Source organism: Chrysemys picta, chromosome 6 (assembly GCF_011386835.1).
Source record: "Chrysemys picta bellii isolate R12L10 chromosome 6, ASM1138683v2, whole genome shotgun sequence".
Taxonomy (NCBI): domain Eukaryota; kingdom Metazoa; phylum Chordata; order Testudines; family Emydidae; genus Chrysemys; species Chrysemys picta.
The window spans coordinates 106,228,968-106,247,423 of NC_088796.1; the positions used below are offsets into that span (position 1 = coordinate 106,228,968).

At 44.5% G+C, this 18,456-nt stretch overlaps 1 long non-coding RNA gene across 1 annotated transcript in view; it reads left to right on the forward strand.

The window, feature by feature from the left end:
- Positions 1-1,692: 1,692 nt before the first annotated feature.
- Positions 1,693-18,456, forward strand: part of LOC135972251 (uncharacterized) — an 86,360-nt gene continuing 69,596 nt past the window's right edge. The window contains exon 1 of the long non-coding RNA XR_010588664.1: positions 1,693-4,930. This is a non-coding gene — a long non-coding RNA (uncharacterized LOC135972251). The remainder of the gene's footprint in view (positions 4,931-18,456) is intronic.

Here is an 18,456-nt window from a genome sequence, read left to right on the forward strand (position 1 = left end):
ATATCATTTGTAAGCAGCTGTCTAATTTTCAAAAATTCACTGATCGGACTATCGGATTTTAGGAGCCAGATTGTACCCAGAGTTAGATTCCTGCTATTCCACTGTAAATCAATGGGGTTACACAGAGGTAAGTGAGGGCTGAGTTTGAGCCTTAAAACACTTTTCAGACACAATTCTAGATGTACAACATCTCTTCCCTAAATTATGTGAGATTGAAATACTTCCCTCTGTGACCTTTTCTGTATAATTACATTGAACAATGTCACAGTTGCTTACAGTGGATTTCTTTCATGGAACAGAAAACGGATTTAGTGAAATTCCCTAGATGCTATATTTGCTTTTCAATTCCACCAAGATTAAAATAAAAAGAGAAGACTTTTTAACTGTTTTGGGTTTTTTAAGTAATGAGATGTCACAGCCCTCTCTTTAGGTATGTTTGTAATATCTCAGTTGGTTTCTGCATTCATATTTTTTACAATAGGACAATCAGTAATAGTATTTGAGCATGTACAGCAATTTTCAACTAAGGATCTCAAAGCAGTGGACAATAGTGGACAAATGTACTAGTATAGTGATAAACTACAGCCATGCTGAGGCTACTCGAGAGTCTTCAATCATACTCCTTTGTGTTTCTGTGGTCTTTAGCGGAGCATTACAGATGAACATGACCAATGAATTTATTATCAGCTCATGCATTAATTTTGTATAAGATCTTCAGAAATATGCATTGAGATGCACATCTTTGTGCATGAAATTATTCAGAGTGCGCACTCCAATTGGTTTCCTGTGCACACAGTCATAGTACCTAATTGTACATGTATGCAATGGTATGCATACAGTTTCCAATACAATTTATGCATGGCTCTCTAACTTCTTTAAAAAATGTGGCCCTGTACAATTTCACAGAATCTTCATTGTAGATACAGAGTAATGGACATGAACTTGTAAGTTTGTCACACATTAATGGGGACGATGTATAGAAGTGTTTTAATATACCCAGGGCTGGCTCTAGGTTTTTTGGTGCCCCAAGCAAAAAATTTTTTGGCTGCCCCCCATCCCAGCCCTGGGCTCTCCACCCCACCTTTACCCCTCTGCCGCCCAGCCCCGGGCTCTCCCCGCTGCCCCAGCCCTGGGCTCCCCACCACCAGTGCTAACTCCGCCCGGTCCCTCCTTGCCTCCAGCCAGGCAGGGTCAGGGTAAGCAGTGGGGCTCCCGGGTCGCACTTCAGCTCAGGGTCCCTCCAGCCAGGGCTCCTGCCTCCAGGACCGTCCGGGACCCGGAAGGACCGCCCAGCAGAGGGCTGAGGAGCCAGGGCAGGGCATCCCCAGAGGGAGCGGAGCCCCGGAGGGCGGGACGCGGGCCCCGCACGGCAGCGCCCTGGGCACCGGTCTCCACTATGGCCCCGCTGCTGCTGCTGCTCCTGGCCGCCCTGCCGCAGTCCCTGGGTGGCTCGGGCCACTTTGCCCAGTCCCAGCTGCGGCACCTGCAGGCGGCTCCGTGGGCCCCGCGGGGTGGCCCCCAGCCCCAGTGTCCCGCGCTCATAAGGTGCGGGCGCTGCTCCCCGACGCGAACCGCAGCAGCCCCAGGGCGTCCCCCCCCCCCGTGCAGGGTCCAGGGCCAGTTCTAGGCTTTTGCCGCCCCAAGCAAAAAAAAAAAAAAAAAAAGGCTGGCTGGAATGCCACCCTTGAAAATGTGCTGCCCCAAGCACCTGCTTAGTTTACTGGTGCCTGGAGCTGGCCCTGAATATACCAATCTTTTACCTGAGTAAAAGGTAAAATAAGGGTTCTGAGTTGAAATAGGCTGTAAGTGACAGTTTAATAATCTTTGCGTAGGGTCTTCGGAACATGGAACACGTTACCATAGCATCACACGTTTGAACATTCCAGCATGACGAGCACGCTCTGTTCAGGAGAAGTTAGAAGCTGAGAACAGTAGGTATGCTGCAAGTCCAGACAGAGTTACTTTCAGTGGGCCTGCTTTGTTTTATGTGTTTCTCTAGGCCATTGTTTCCACTGTACTTACAAAAGTGTAGTTAAGGTGGAGATAAGGTCACAGGCACAGAGGCCTCTGTTTCCTGTCCCCTTCCTTGTGTGTGTTCTTGTAACACTGACATTCTTTGGGGGGATCGGTGGGGATACCCTGAGCATTTTTGTTTGGGTTGTGAAGTCCAGAGTTCAGCAGCAATCTTAACAGTGTTCTTTGTAAGTGAATTTCCTTTGTTCTTTAAAAGGTGGGGTGGGACTGAAGGGATGGCTAGGAGAGTGGAGGCAGTTAAAGCACTGGCTTTGCAGCCTGTGAGGAGAGCCCCAACTCCAGGTGTGTCATCCTATTACAAGGTACAAGAACTTTGCAGACTGGGGGTATTAAACTAGGGTGATGCAGAGCCTGGCAGCCCTGTCTTGAATTTGAGCAACCCTTGTTTTGCAGTAGGTGGAGCTCTTCTTTGATGAACCAGGGGAAAATCAACAGGCCCAGTGTGTCATTGCCTGGTTCTATCTCCCCCTAGCTGTCAGAAGCCCTGCCTGATTTGCCAAGTCCTCTGTGTGGTGATCTGGAATCACTCAGGGCCCAAGGTCCTTGAAAGAGATTCAGTGATACAATTCCTCTGCATAACTTCCGCAGTTCCTCTCCCCAAGACTTCTTGGCTGAGAAGCTGAACAACTTAAAGACACAAGTTTTCAATCCTGCATCATCCTTTCCCAGCCAAAATGTAATAACAACACTCAATATTTATATAAACACATAATTCCAAAAGCTTATAACCAATTGGAGCAGGGTGGCTGCTTATTGAGCATTTCCCCTCACTGCCAGGGGTTGCTTTGCCCCTTTGAGCCCTCTCTTTCTTGCCCAGTCTGTTCTCCCAGCCCATCCTCCTAGCTTTTCCTAGCTGGAGCCTAGCTGCCTAGGATGACTTCTAGGCCCCCGAACTTCTAGGCCCTAACTCTATCAGGACTTCCCCACAGAACTTCCTTGTTCTCAGCGTCTTGCCTGCAGGAGACCACACACGCTACAGTTTTTTTGCTATTTCCTGAATTTCTCCCCTTTGTTTCTTTTCTTATTTTTCTGTTTCATGGTGAAGCACACTTGACTGGAGAGTCTATAGTGGCCACCAGTGGTAGCGGTTATATTCTCTCATGTCTTTCAGGACATGTAACAACTCTTTTCTAACACTACCCCATCTCCCCAATATTTTTACTGAATAACATAATGTAATTTTTGTACATTAAGCCATTTAAATTCTTCAAAAACTTTCCCTTTACTTTATCAAAGCCCTTACATACCTATAAAAGGTGATCAATTGTTTCTTCTACCTTACATCATGCAGAGTCCATCTTTGTGTTTGTTTACTCAGAAAAGATTTTTGTTTAAACCACAATGATCAATTAGTACTCTAAACAAAATCACTTTATTTTTCCTATCCTGACCCTGAAGTGTATCATTATCCTCAATGCTAGGGCACAATTCAAAAAATCTCCTTCCTTTTTTTTGACAACTCATTTTTTTGCCTTTGCTCTTTTAAATTTTCATGTAATATGCTTTTGCATTCCTGTTTACTCAAGGGTATATCCATGTCACTCCTTCCATTTCTTACAGGGTTTTTAGCTGCTTTGTCCACCATTTTGTTCCCTTTTATTCCAATATGCGCTGGGATCCAGGCTAATGCTACATGTATCCCCATCTGTACTAATTTATTATTAGAACTTCAATTTCATTGATTAAATCAATTCTACATATGGAGATACCCTTTTTATTGCCATAAGGCCTGATATTTGTGTCTGAAAGTTTGAAAAAATTATCACCACTGCTGGGCATACATCCCAGATACAGTTTAACGCTAGCATCATTGCTACTAGTTCAGCTGTCACGACAGCAACAAAATCAGATATTCTTTTGGATGTATTAATTCCTAATTTTGGTATACAATATGGTGTCCACACTCTTCCTGGTTTTTTTCTTTTTTGGAGCCATCTGTATGTATTCGGAAAAAATGATTCCACTTTTCATCTATATATTGGTATACTTCATTTTAACACCTATTGTCTCCTTTTCACCCTTAAGTTTATAAAATAAATCTAAATCCACATTTGGACATGTGACTTTCCTTTCATAACTAATTTTCACATGACTAAAAGTTTTGACTTCCTTTATCTTTTCCTTGTCTTTCAATTCCTGCATCCACATTTTAACTCAAACAGCAGGGGGCGGGGAGGGAGCAGTGCCCGGTTCTTCTCCTGGTCCAGGCTGCGAGCCCTGGGGTCTCAGCTGCTGGCTGCGGCTGCTCGCCCTGCACCCAGGGTCCTGGCTGCCCTCCCCGCACCCAGCCACAGATGTAGGCCTTGGCCCCTGGCCAAGGGTCCACTCCTGCCCTGGCCGCCAGCTATAGCCCCAGCCTCAGTCTCCCTACCCCTGTCCATGTCCCCACCTTCTGGAGTGAGGGCCCCACTACCAGTTCTGTGGGGGCATGGACAGAGGTAAAGGGGCCATGAGGTAAAAAGTTTTGGGACTCCTGTTTTAACCAGATCTATTTGTTCTCCATACAGACACAGTTTACATCCCTTTGCACCTTTCATTTTTGTAAAGATAATCCTTTGGTTTTAGAAATTGAATTGAGACATTGAAACCCCTTGCATTCCCTCCCCCACATCTGAACTCTCTCACGACACTTTGTTGATGCTCCTTCTACCATCTCAATATTCTCCCTCCTTGCCTTTATTGCAGCCTCCTGCTGGTCTTTATAGGCCAGTATCACCCTAATCTCTCCCAGGTGTGGTTCATTCTGTAATCAAGATTGGCTAGCCCCAGCCTTCCAGCAGCCAGCCACTCTGCTAAACCAAACTCACTAAATTTACTATGTTTAATTAATCTCTGAGGTGACTTGCACTTGAGGAAATCCCTGGAAATGTATCAGCACTACTGTTGTCAGAAGGAGGTAAGTCTGTTTGTTTTGGTGGTATTATGTTTTGAGGATTGTTTGTCTTAACCTGGTGGGATGGCTACCTTGTTGAGAGCTTCTCAGGCCAGCTCAGTGCCCCTTATTTCCCTTCCTTCTGGAAGCTGAAGAAGGTGTTGCCTACTCCTCCTCAGTGTACATGCTTTGATGTGATAATCTCATGAGACCGTAGGATAACCTCATGTGACACCACTGCTGTTTGTGACCATTGATTTCCAACATAGATGTTCCCCAAGTCATGTTCATGAAGTGGTGGCAGTTCCCAGAACCCCCAAATCATATTGTTTTTTTTCTTTTTTCTAGCTTTATTTGTCTCTTTATCCACCTGCAATTCTACAGTTCCTCTGATACCTTTTAGCATTACAGGCATTCTAGATCTCAGTTTTCTGTTAAAATAGCTGCAGGTGACAAACCATGTTTCAATGATGCCATCCTGTAATTCAACAGTGCTAAACATGGATAAGAGTCTGACTCTACAATCTTTTTCAGTAGCTGCTTTTGGATTGTGGATAATGGGGATTAGCAGATACATGTCTACACCCAAATTTCACTTCAAGCTGCTTAAACTCATTCCCACTAAACTGAGGCTTGTTGTCTCCAGGTTGTATGCCAGGTACACTATGTCTAACCAAAATAGATTTGATATGCACAATCTCCTGTTTAGCTGTAGTATCTTCTAGTAAAGCTACCTCAGGGAAGTAAGAATAATAGTCTAGAATGAGTATGTAGGTTTTTTTCCCAGTCAATGTAAATACTCAGTGGTGGTGGCAGGGGAGAATCCCTCCCAGAGAGGAAGCTGGGGTCCCTTCTCTGAGTGGCTAAAGTGGGGATTCCCAGTTCTGCCTGTGGTTCAACTTGAAAACATGGCTTAACATGCAAACTCAGATAGTTGGGGTCTGAGGCTTAGTTCCTTTAGTGCAGGGGTGGGCAAACTATGGCCCACAGGCCGGATCCAGCCCCTCAGGGATTGCCGGCCCATGGGATTGCCACCCTTGTGGCACCGCGGGCCCTGCGCTGCTCCAGGAAGCAGCCAGCACTATGGCCCCTGTGGAGGGGGAGGCAGAGGGCTCTGTGCGCTGCCCTCACTTGTGGGTTCCACACCCGAAGCTCCTGTTGGCTGCAGTTCCCCGTTCCCGGCCAATGGGAGCTTCGGGGGAGGTACCCACAGGCGAGGGCAGTGCACCGAGTCCTCTCCCCCCAGAGGCTGCAGGAATGTGGTGCTGGCCACTTCTGGGAGTGACACGGGGCCAGGGCAGGCAGGGAGCCTGCCTAACCCCGCTGTGCATCGCTGCCACCCTGGAGCCGCTCCAGGTAAGCAGCGTCCGGCTGGAGCCCGCACCCCGAGCCCCTCCTGCACCCCCACCCCCTGCCCTGAATCCCCTGCCTCACCCCTCCTGCACCCCAACCCCTGCCCTGAGCCCCCTCTTGCACCCCAACCCCCTGCCTTGAGCCCCCTTGTACGCCCTGCACCCCTCCCTGCACCCCAACCCCCTGCCGTGATCCACTTCCTGCACACTGTATGCCCCATACACACCCCGCACTCCCTCCTACAGCCCAACCCCTTGCCCCAGCCCTACATTCATGGCCATGCATGCAGTTTCCCCACCCAGATGTGGCCCTCAGCCCAAAAAGTTTGCCAACCCCTGCTTTAGTGCCTCGGCCTGTGAAAGCAGCTGGGGAAATACTAGTGGGGGCTAGTAGTCATCGTGTCTCCCTCCTATCCCTACTTATGTTCCCTGTAGGAATGAAGGAAGGTGAACTCTAAAATGACTGTTGACAAACTATATATTTTGAAGCCTGGTTTTTCACCAAAGCTCCAGAAAATGTAACTAATTGACAGTCTTTTGGACAAATAAGGGATCCTTGTCAAAGGCATGTCTGAGTTTACTAGCTCTGACAGAGCAGAGCCCAAGGGTGAGGGGGTGGGGCGGGGTTGGAATATGGGTAAACAAGGTTATTGCCTCCTATGTCATTCCACACATACCTCTCCCCAGCTATGTTCTTCACTTCCCATGGGTACTTTGCTCCCTGGATATCCCCTCCTGCATTGGTTCAATCCACTCAACTTCCCCACATTTCTCGGACCTCTTTTCCCCTTCAACGCTGACTCCACCCAAACAAACACATTCCCTAGGGCACTGGTTCTCAACCAGGGGTCCAGGGCCCCTGTGGAGGAGAGGGGGGCTGCAAGCAGGTTTCAGGGGGTCCATCAAAATAAACTGGGCTTCTGGCCCGGGTGGCAGGGCTTGGACTTCACCGCCACACCCTCACTCACCTCAGCAGGCCACCCAGCCTGTCTGGTTGGGAGGGAAACCAAAAATTGAAGTGTCACTGCACAACAGAGATCTTCTCCTACCCTCAGAAGGGGTTGCCTCACAGCGGTGGACTCCACTGGCAGACAGAAGCTAGCCAAAGAGAGACACCACTGTTCTGCCCTAGTACATCAACACTTCAGGGAACAGGGCCAAATGGAAGGCAGAAATTTGGGGAGGGCACAAGGCTTCACAGGCGAGTCCTCGTGGGACAATGGAATGGGGGAAAAGGGCTGGGGAGAGTTGGGGGGTGTTGCAAGAAACAGTAGGGGATGGTAGGGATGTTTTGTTTCAACCAGGGAGGTATGGGGCTGGGAGGGCCACTGAGGGTTGAAGGATCTCTGAATTGCCCTTCTCCTCAGGAGAGAGAGCAAGGAGAAGGAGAGCCAAGTTTTTAAGTGGTGGTGGGGGGCAGCAGCTGGAATAGGGCTGGTAGCTACTGTTCTCCTGATGAATGTCTCCTCTGGCTGCTGTGTACCTCAGGATCATTCTGGAACTGAGGGGCAGCATATGTGAGGTGGCATGTCTGGAGGGAGTATCTGTGGGGAGAAATTTACAATGTGGAGGACGTGGGGTGGGCTGAGATTACAGAGCTCAGCTAGCTTGCCAGCTGAAGGTTTGGAGAGTAGTAATGGGGGTGGGGATCCTGGTTGGGAAGGCATTTCTGGAGACTAGGGGTGGAGTGGGACATGTGGTAGGGATTGTTGCAGCAGCTATCTGAGGAGCTGGACTGGCGCCTGGGGCAGCTTCAGGGACACATCTCTCTCTCCCAATCATTTTGTAGATCTCGAAGTTGTCTTAGTAGTCCATGTGCCAGCCCAACTCCTAAGGCAACTGGAGCTGCATTATTGAGAGCCCTGCAGCTCTCAGCATTGCCTCCCAAATAGAGCTGAAGTGGTCTCAGGTTAGGAGAAACAGGTTGAGGCAGGGCTGCCCAGAGGATTCAGGGGGCCTGGGGCAAAGCAATTTCAGGGGCCTCTTCCATAAAAAAAAGTTGCAATACTATAGAATACTATATTCTCATAGGGGCCCCTGCTTGCCCCCCCTCTCTGTCCCCCACATCCACTGCACACACATACACACAAAAACACTATAAGAAAACTGAAATATTAAAAACAGGTTGTGTATGCATGTGGAGAACTGTGTCTCAGGAACCCGTTGGCTAAATGACTCCAAATTTGCATCATAAACACTACCCTGGCCCCTGACCCGGCATGCCAGCTTTTAAGCATTCTAACTACACCATATGCATTATAGAGAGGTTGAGAAAACAACTTTAAATAGAAACCCTGCTGCAACCTTAACTATGAGCAGCATGGGCCGTCCCATAATCACAAACATGAATGTTCACTGAATACTAACATGAGTGCTAGCATTCACTGAAAACAACACCAAGTTCAGCTGCTGGAAGTTGTTGTTTAAATTCAAAATGTAATAGGTTCAACTCAGTCTCCAGTGATGATTAATGTATATTCATAAACAGAAACACTGCTCAAATCCAATACAATTTTCACTGTCTGCTTGGAAAATTGAGAAATGGCATAACATGAACAACTCTGAATTACAGCTGGTTGAAAACTGGAATTTCCATCCTGTATTAAATTCTGATGTTTTGACGTTTCTTTTCACCCCAATCAGGAGAAAGAATCAAAATATCAAAACCTTTAACTGAATGAAGTTTCAGAAATTTTTGATTCAGAAATGTCAAAACATTTAGTTTGGTTTGTCAAACCAAATTGAAACATTCTGTTTTGGGTCGGTCTGATATCAAATTGTGCCTTCCTGAGCTGTTGTGGTCCATCGTGAGAGTTGTAGTTCAGTATGTAGTTCAGAGTTGTAGTGTATGCCTCACCTCACCGCCCACCCCCATTTTCCTCTATGGGCTGGCTCCTAACCAGACCACATCCCTCTTGATGCATTGTGGTCACTGTACTCTCATGATGCAAAGTGAAAGCTCATCTAGTGGGGACCTGCATAACCACATTTTCTGTTGAAAAAACATTTTGACAGAAAATTCCTGACCAACTTTATTCCTTTCTTTACTTGAAAAGCCCTCTCTCTGTTCTGACAAAACAGAACACTTTTTTTGCTTTTAGTTTAACTAGTCTTATCGGCCATGGCTTCAGTTAAGCCCTCCCACTACCATGTTATTTTACCTGTACCTTACCTTTCTTTCACAGCAGAGTAATGATTGCAGAGAAAATATCAGGATGGTCTTGTGGTGTTGGACTGGGACTCTGAAGACCTGGAGTCCATTCCTACCTCAGCCAAAGACTTCCTGTGTGACTTTGGACAAATCACATAGCCAGAATGTTCAGAATGGCTCAGACTACGTAACTGGGCCCAAATTTTCCAAAGAGCTCCCAGCACATCCCCCAAACTGGCCATACATGTCATAACAGGAGCTGCTGGGTCCTGAGCACTTGAAATATGCCATTTGCTTTTTCTGTGCCTCAGTTCCCCATCTGCAAAATAGGGATAATACTTCCTTGTATGGCTTGTCTATTAGATGGTAAATTATTTGGGACAGGGACTTTCTCTCAATGCTCAGAATAGTGGGATCTTTGTTGTGAGCTCTAAATGCTGCTGTAATACAAACTATAAACAATGATATAAACTTAGTCCAAGCAGTAGTAGAACATTGGACCTTTATGAAAGACATTTTTATCATTATGCCAATTTGGAGATCAACTTCCTTTCCTTGGAAGTCTCTTGATTTTATTAGGAGTTGTGCTGTGCCTCAAATTTTTCAGCTAGGGTGAGCAGGATTGGCGTTTTCTTGGGAGCCCTAATTTGCTAGAAGATGTGCAGGCATCAGCTAGCTACAGCAATCCACTCCAGGAACTGAGAACATTTCCTCCCTAATCCCAGCTGCCCTGAAAGACAGGATCTCCTACAGGGAATTAACATTTCACCCATTTGAACTGGCTCCCAGTGAGATCCTGCTTAGCTGTTACTGAAATATGTAGAGTCCTTATTAACATCTCACTTCCTGCAACCTGTCTTTGATTAAGCAGAAGTCCCAGCCTGCACTTGGAATAAATATAAGGATATGGTTTCCAGTGATGTCATTCCCTTAGCATTTGAAAGCACAAACATTCATCTCCATCCTCCAAAGCAAACATAAAAGTCTCCTGTTTTAGGACCAGAGATTATAGGCTCCATGATTAGCAAATGTACAACTTTGGATTGCATTTTATTGCTGAAGCTGCATTTTTTGAATGTAATCTGGAGGAGTGTCATTTGACTGGAGGAGTGTAATTTCAGATGATTTCTTTAACACAGGAACCTCCCACTCTAGGTTACTGTGTCAGGGTGCAGGGGGCGCTTGCCTGGTCCCTGGTGAAGAAAGGGTTGTTTTTTTTCTCTATTTCTTCTCCCCCTGTGCTGGGAGGAGGTGAAATTTAGGCTACTAGGTATGAGATTAAAGTCCAGAACCTCTATGGTGGCATTTTCTGAAATGCTTCCAATTCACATGCAGGGCCAGTTAGACAGGCAGAACTGCAAGGATCTTAATGCAATGGAGTTGGGAGGAGGGATTCAGGTTTTTTAGGAACTGGGGAACCTTATGGGAAAGGAGGACCCTATAAAGGAAGGGTGGGCTCCACCTAAACCAAAACAGAACCAGATTGCTGGTATGTAAAATTAAAAAGGGGTGTTTTTAAACTAAGGTCTGGGAGAAAGCCGACAGGTGCAGAGGAGTACACAGTTCAGACAGAGACATCCCTTAGGTGAGGATTTATTAAAGGGGTGAATTTATATCCTAGTAAAGAGGAGAGGATAGTTGTTGATAAAGCATAGTTAGGAACTGAAGAGAAACAGTCAATTGAAAAAGTTCCATTCAGTTACATCACATGAAGGCAGACAACTAAATATTGACAAATTTTCTAAATGGTCGTATACAAATGCTAGAAGTCTCAATGCTAATGTGGGTGAACTTGAATAAGGGCTGGTGTTAAATGAGGATACTGATATAATAGGCATCTCAGAGACTTGGTGGAACAATGACAATCAATGGCACACAGTAATACCATGGTACAAAATATATAGGAATGACAGAGTAGGTTGCGCTGGTGGGAGAGTGGGACTATACATGAAACAAAGCAGAGGGTCAAATACAGTAAAAATTTTAAATTAATCAAACTGTTCCACAGAATTTTTATAGATAGAAATTCCATACTTGAGTAATAGTATAGCAGTAGGCATATACTACTGAACAGCTGACTAGGATGGTGATAGTGATTGTGAAATGCTCAGGGAGAGCAGAGAGGCTACAAAAACTGAAAACCCAATAAGAATGAGGGATTTCAACTACTCTTCTACCCCAATATAATGCGACCCGATATAACACAGTGTTCCAGGGGAGTGGAGGGGAGGCGCCTGCGCACTCCGGCAGATCAAAGCAAGTTTGATATAACGCGTTAAGATTTTTTGGCTCCCGAGGACAGTGTTATATCGGGGTAGAGGTGTATCTCCATGTTGACTGTGTACATGTCACCTCAGGATGGGATGCAGAGATAAAATTTGTAGACACCATTAATGACTGCTTCTTGGAGTAGCTAGTCCTGTAACCCATAAGGGGAAAGGCAATTCTTGATTCAGTCCTAAGTGGAGCACAGGATCTGGTCCAAGAGGTGAATATAGCCATTCAGTAATAGTGACCATAATGTAATTAAATTTAACATTCTTGTAAGGGGAAAATACCAGAAAAACCCACCACTGTAGCATTTGACTTCAATGAGGAAGCTAGTTAAATGGAAATTAAAAGGAACAGTCACAAGAGTGAAATGCTTGCAAGCTGCATGGAAACTATTTAAAACACCATAATAGTGGCTCAAACTAAATGTACCCCCCCAAATTAAAAAAAAAAAAAAAAGTAAGAGGACAAAAAAAAATGCCATCATGGCTAAACAACAGAGTAAAAGAGGTGGCCAGAGACAAAAAGGCATCCTGTAAAAACTGGCAGTCAAATCCTACTGAGGAAAATAGAAAGGAGAATAAACTCTGGCAAGGCAAGTGTAAAGCACAATTAGGTAGGCCAAAGGAGAATTTGAAGAGCAACTAGCAAAAGATACAAAAATTAACAGCCACAGGCGCCGGCTTCTTCTAGGCCCTGGGGGTGCTCAACACCCCATTCCGTCCCAGACCCTGCCCCCCCCCCACCCCTTTCCCCCAAGCCCTCACCCGCGCCCTGCCTCTTCCTGTCCCCGCCCCACCTGTTCTCCCAAGCCCCCAACCCACCTCTTCCCGCCTCCACTCCATCCCCTCTTCCTGCCCAGTTCCGCCCCCCCGAGCGTGCCCTGTCTCCACTCCTCCCCCTGCCCCCCCAGTGCCTCCTACATGCCACAAAACAGCTGCTCGCAGCGGGTGGGAAGTGCTGAGAATTAGGGAGAGCAGTTGATTGGCAGGGCCGCTGGCAGACCCAGGGCGGGAGCACCCTCGGAGTTGGCACCTATGCTAAGAGCAATTTTTTTTAAATACATCAGAAACAGGAAACCTGCCCAATAATCAGTGGGGCCACTGGACTATCAAGGTGCTAAAGGAGCACTCAAAAAAGTCAAGGCCATTGCGGAGAAGCTAAATGAATTATTTGTATCGGTCTTCACTGCAGAGGATGGGAGGGAGCCTGAGCCCTTCTTTGTTTTCTGAGGAATAGAGGAGGATTTGGAACAAATTGTAAATTAAACAGTAATAACACACCAGGACCAGATGGTATTCACCCAAGAGTTCTGAAGGCACTCAGATATGAATTTGCAGAACCACTAACTGTGGTATGAAACCTGTTGCTCAAATCAGCCACTGTACAGATGACTGGAGGATTTTAATGTAATGCCACATTACAAGAAATTCCATAATTTGTAATTTCCAAAAAAGGCTCCAGAGGTAATCCTGGCAATTATAGGCCAGTAAACCTAACTTTAGAAACAGGCAAATTGGTTGAAACAGAATGATTAGACACCTAAATGAACACAATCTGTTGGGAAAGAGTCAAGATGGCTTTTGTAAAAGGAAATCATACCCCACCAATCTATTAGAATTTTTTGAGCATGTTGACAAACATGTGGACAAGGGGATCCAGTTGATACCGTGCACTTGGACTTTCGGAAAGCCTTTGACAAACTCCTTTCATATCAAAAGCTCTAAAGCAAAGTAAGAAGTCATGGGAAAAGAGGGAAGATCCTTTATTAGGGATCAGTAATTTTTTAAAAGATTGGAAACAAAAGGTAGGAATAAATGGTCAGTTTTCACAATGGAGAGAGGTAAATAGCTGGGTCCCCTAAGTATCTGTACTGGGACCTGTGCTATTCAACATATTCATAAAGGATCTGGGGTGAATAATGAGGTAGCAAAACTTGCAGACAATACAAAATTACTCAAGATAGTTAAGTCCAGACCTCAATGTTACAAAGGGATCTCACAAAACTGGGTGATTGGGCAACAAAATGACACATGAAATTCCATGTTGTTAAGTGCAAAGCAATGCACATTGGAAAACAAAATCCCAATTATACATGCAAAATTATGGGGTCTAAATTAGCTGTTATCACTCAAGAAAGAGATGTTGGTGTCATTGTGGGTCTCTGAAAACATCTGTAGTTTTTTATTTTATTTTATTTTTATTGCTAAGCTCTCCAGCCTGACTACAGGTATTTTCCATTCTTTCCCCTTTGTCAAAAACTGTGGGTCAAGATCCCACCTTCTATCCTGTTGTGGAAGTACAGACACTCCCCCTCCTCTTGCCTGGTTTACTCCATCTTTGAGACTGTCTCCTATCTTTTGCTGGATTTTTTTATTATAAATTCCTGGGAAGCTGATATCAGAATGTTTTGTGCTGTTACATTGCTTATTTGTGCAGTTTTCTGTTTATTAGGACTGACAGAGTTTATTGGATGACTGAGTGCTTGCCTTTTGTATGCAATCATCAATTCCCAACTACTGGGGAATAAGATGGAGAACCTTCTCCTGGATCAAGTAGTGGGCAACACAGATTGCTCTGCCAGGCAGCAAGGGTAGTTTTGAACATTGAAGAGTCCATAAGAGAGAGGTCATCTCGCTGTTACCTTGTGCTCCCACTATCTGTTTGTTGGTGTTTACCTGTTGTCTCTTGTCAATAACTAGATGGTAAGCTCTTTGGAGCAGGAACCTTCTTTCTTATGTCCATGTACAGTGCCTAGCACAATAGGATCCTGATTCCCAATTAGGGCCTCTACGTGCTACTATAATATTAATATTATTACTCTTATTAATGCTGTTCTAAAGAACCTAAGAAATCTGTATTTATGAAAGAGAAGCAAGAAGTTTCACACAGAGAAAACAGATTAATTGTGACTATTTGAACATAAAGCAACATTGTAACATCTGGAAGACCACAATAAAATCAAGACCTATCTATCCAGTGTGGTCTATGTTTATAGACCAACCGTTCTACAGTAATGGGAATTCTCCTAGTTAGTCAGGCCATGATACTTGGGAAAAGACCTAATTACAGGCTACCAAACTTTGATCAAGGCAAAATCTAATTTTCCAAGATGCAGAGCAGAGCATGGCATGTAGCAGAGAGTTGGACTAAGTTTTTAGATTCTAAATTGGCTGACTAAACTGTCCCTGTGGAATATGTGTGTTGCATGCACTATGCTCAGTTGTACATTAAAAGGTGGGTTTTGCTGTGGGGATGTGTGGAATTTAAGGAGAATGGTTTTAAAAATATGAATTTGTACTGGCTCATGTGAATGAAAATGAAAGGGTCCCCTTCCTGTATTACAGCACATTCATATGTGTTACATGTACAAACATTACATGATGTATTGTGCTTGATCTTAGTTACTCGGCTGAACTTCTATGGACATCCTGATTTACACCAATATAACCGAGAACAGAATTAGACCAGGTCTCTAAGTCTGTTGTAGCAGAAGACTCCCAGCTGATTTCAAAAGCCAAGCTGGGAGCAAGGCAGTCTCTCAGTTATACTATAAACCACCATTTTCAGCAAGTTAGTAAGAGGAGCTGGAGAGCCTGATAAAAGCCATAAGTAACACAAATTAGATTCACAGATGCCTAGCTAGACCAAGTGTCTGTGTGAATGAATAATAGAAAACACAGGCACTGTCTGACCAAAACAAGAAAGCAGCCTGAGTCCGCTGAACAAATGAAACCCATTCAACAGCTATGTTGTTAATTTTAAAAGGATTTGTGCTATGCAGGTGAGTGGGCTATCTGGAAAATCACAATTGTTCACTGAATTGGAGGGTTCTGAACTCAAGTCTAGTATTATCTCTTCTCTTCTCTTTCCGCTAATGTATTTTATGTAATCCTGAGTTTGCACCAATGGGTGTCCCTTCCTCTGCTGTGTCTTGGTAGTCAATTGTTTTGGAGCGTGGCCAAAGCTGGTCCAGTGTAAGTCTCCATGACAACTTAAGTCCCCTTGTGTGTTGTGAATTTTGGTACCTAAAGTACTTAAACAATGTTATATTAGATATTTAACTTATCTGATCAGGTTTATCTCATTTACTTGAGACCGCCTAACTCAACCAGCACAAAACATTAGAAGATATTTGGTTACAGTTTCCAATGTTACAGTCACTGAAAGAATGCTGCATTGCACTAGGAAGCTTTAACTTCTTGAACACAACTGTGCAGGGAAGATTATTTTTCCTGATTTGGACACTTTCACAAAGCATCACAGGAGATTGTCAAGTGGAGATTAAGAGACTGACAGAGTTGCCTTCTTCTTAACTTACAGAGAAATTGAAGTTTTACATTTTAAAAACGCAATGTTTGTTTACAGACTCCCCTCAGAGCCTAAAAACATTTAAGAAAAGTTTATTAGATGGCCCAAAGCCACAATTTCACAATCAAGAAAGAGAAAAACTTTGGCTAAAAACCTGTCCTGGTTCAGTGGCAAAGTGAAGACTGTTATTGAAAATAAAAATGCAACATATACCAAATGTAAAAAGTGGGAAATAGATAGCAATCAATATAAATTAGAAGTTATAAAGTACAGAAAATTGAGAAGGGATGCTAAAAACATCAGGGACTCTGGCTGGTTGGGCTAAAATCAATAAGAAGGAGTCTTTTAAAGTATATTAGGAACAAAAGAAATTCTAGCCATGGAATTGACCCATTACTAGATGGATATGGTAAAATTATTAATCTGATTATGGCTACGGGTTTGTCACAGTGAAGGAAAAAGTCATGGAGAGTGTGACTTTTCCCCCCCATTTGTCCGCATCTTTTTTCTGCATGTGACTCACCCTACAGTGGTGGGTCTTGCAGCTCCTGTATTACAGGGCTGGGCCCAGCTCCCCACTCTGGGCATTGTTACCTGGTGCATTAGATCACAGTGTTGCTCTGGTTTGGCCCATAACTCTCTGTCATGATGGCGGAGAGGGAATGGGGTGGGGGCGGGAGAGCAGGCGAAACCTGAGCAGTGCTGCGACCTCTACATGTCAGGTTGTAATGCCTGGAGCAGGGTGCCAAGCCCAACCCCATGGGATGCAGGAGCGGTTGGAGCTGCCACTGTACGGTGAGTGTGAGGAAGGCTCACTCTCCAGCTCCCTGTTTGTCCCCTGGGCCTCCCCTCTGCAATCAGTAGGCCTGGATAACTTGCAACCAAGAGCTCTAAAAGTTTTAGCTGAGGAGTTCCTGCTCACTGATTTTGATTTTGAATAAATCTTGGCATACTGGGGACATTTCAGAAGACTGGAAGAGCGCTAATGTGGCAATATTCAAAAAGGATTAGCATGGGATGTTGGGTGACTATAGGCCAATTACCCTGACATCAATCCAAGGCAAAACAATGGGAACAGCTGATACAGCATTCAATTAAATGATAGGAATATTATGCCAGTCAGCATGGTTTTAAGGAAAATAGGTCTCATTCTTTGATATTACAAATTTGGCTGATAAAGATAACTGTGTAGATGTAACAGACTTTTGTGTGGCATTTGACTTGGTAATGCATGACATTCAGATTAAAAACTTAGCACTGTGCAATATCAATAAAGCACATGTTAAATGGATTAAGAGCTGGCTAACTGACAAATCTCAAAAAAGAAGCTGTCAGTTGGGAATAGTCATTGAATGGGGTGTTTCTAGTGGGGTTCCACAGGGATTGGGACTAAGCCCGATGCTATTCAACATTTGCTCAATGATCTGGAAGTAAATATAAAACTCACTGCTAATAACATTGGCAGATGACACAATGACTGGGAGAGTGGTAAACAATAATAAGGACAAAGCAGTCCCATAGACCAATCTGGACCGCTTGGTAAGCTGGGCCCATGGAAACAAAATGTGTTTTAATACAGCCGGATGTAAAGCTATCTGTGAAGAAGGCATTCAGACCATACCTACAGAACAGGGGACTGTATCCTGGAAAGCAGTGACTCTAAAAAGTATTTAGGGGTCATAGTGGACAAGCAACTCAACATGAGCTCCCAGTTTGATGATGTGGCAAAAAGGGTTAATTGTGATCCTTGGTGTATAAAGGGGGAGTAATGAGTAGGTGCAGGGAGATAATTTTACCTCTGTATACAGCATGGGTAAGACTAATACTAGGTTACTGCATACAGTTCTGGTCTTCACATTTCATAAAGAATGTTAAAAAATTGGAGACGTTGCAGAAGAGCCACAGAAATGATTTAAGGGTGGGAGAAAACGCCTTACAGTGAGAGACTTAAAAAGCTCAATCTATTTAGTTTGTCAAAAAGAAGATTGAGAGCTGACTTGATTATAGCATCTTTACTGGGAGAAAATGCTTGGTATTAAAGGGCTCTTGAATCTAAAAGAGAAAATCAGAACAAGAACCAATGGCTGGAAGCTGAAGCCAGACTCATTCGAAAGAGAAATTAGACACAAATTTTAACAGTGACCATGATTAACCACTGAAACAAACTATACAGGGAAGTGGTGGATTCTTTGTCTTTTGAGATCTTCAGATCAAGACTGGGGAATATTCAGTTGACTGGGTCCTCACCATCCTGGGACTGCTTTCCTTCACTAGTAGCTCGTTAAACTCATTAGAAAGACAAGGTGGGTGAGATATCTTTCATTGGACAAACTTCTGGTGAAAGAGAACAAGTTTTTGTGCTTACACAGAGCTCTTCTTCAGGACAGCTATGTTCATCGGGAACTCTGGACCTGAAAGAGAGTAGGGGGAAGCTTGCAGAGGCTGGGAGCAGGACTGGATAGCTG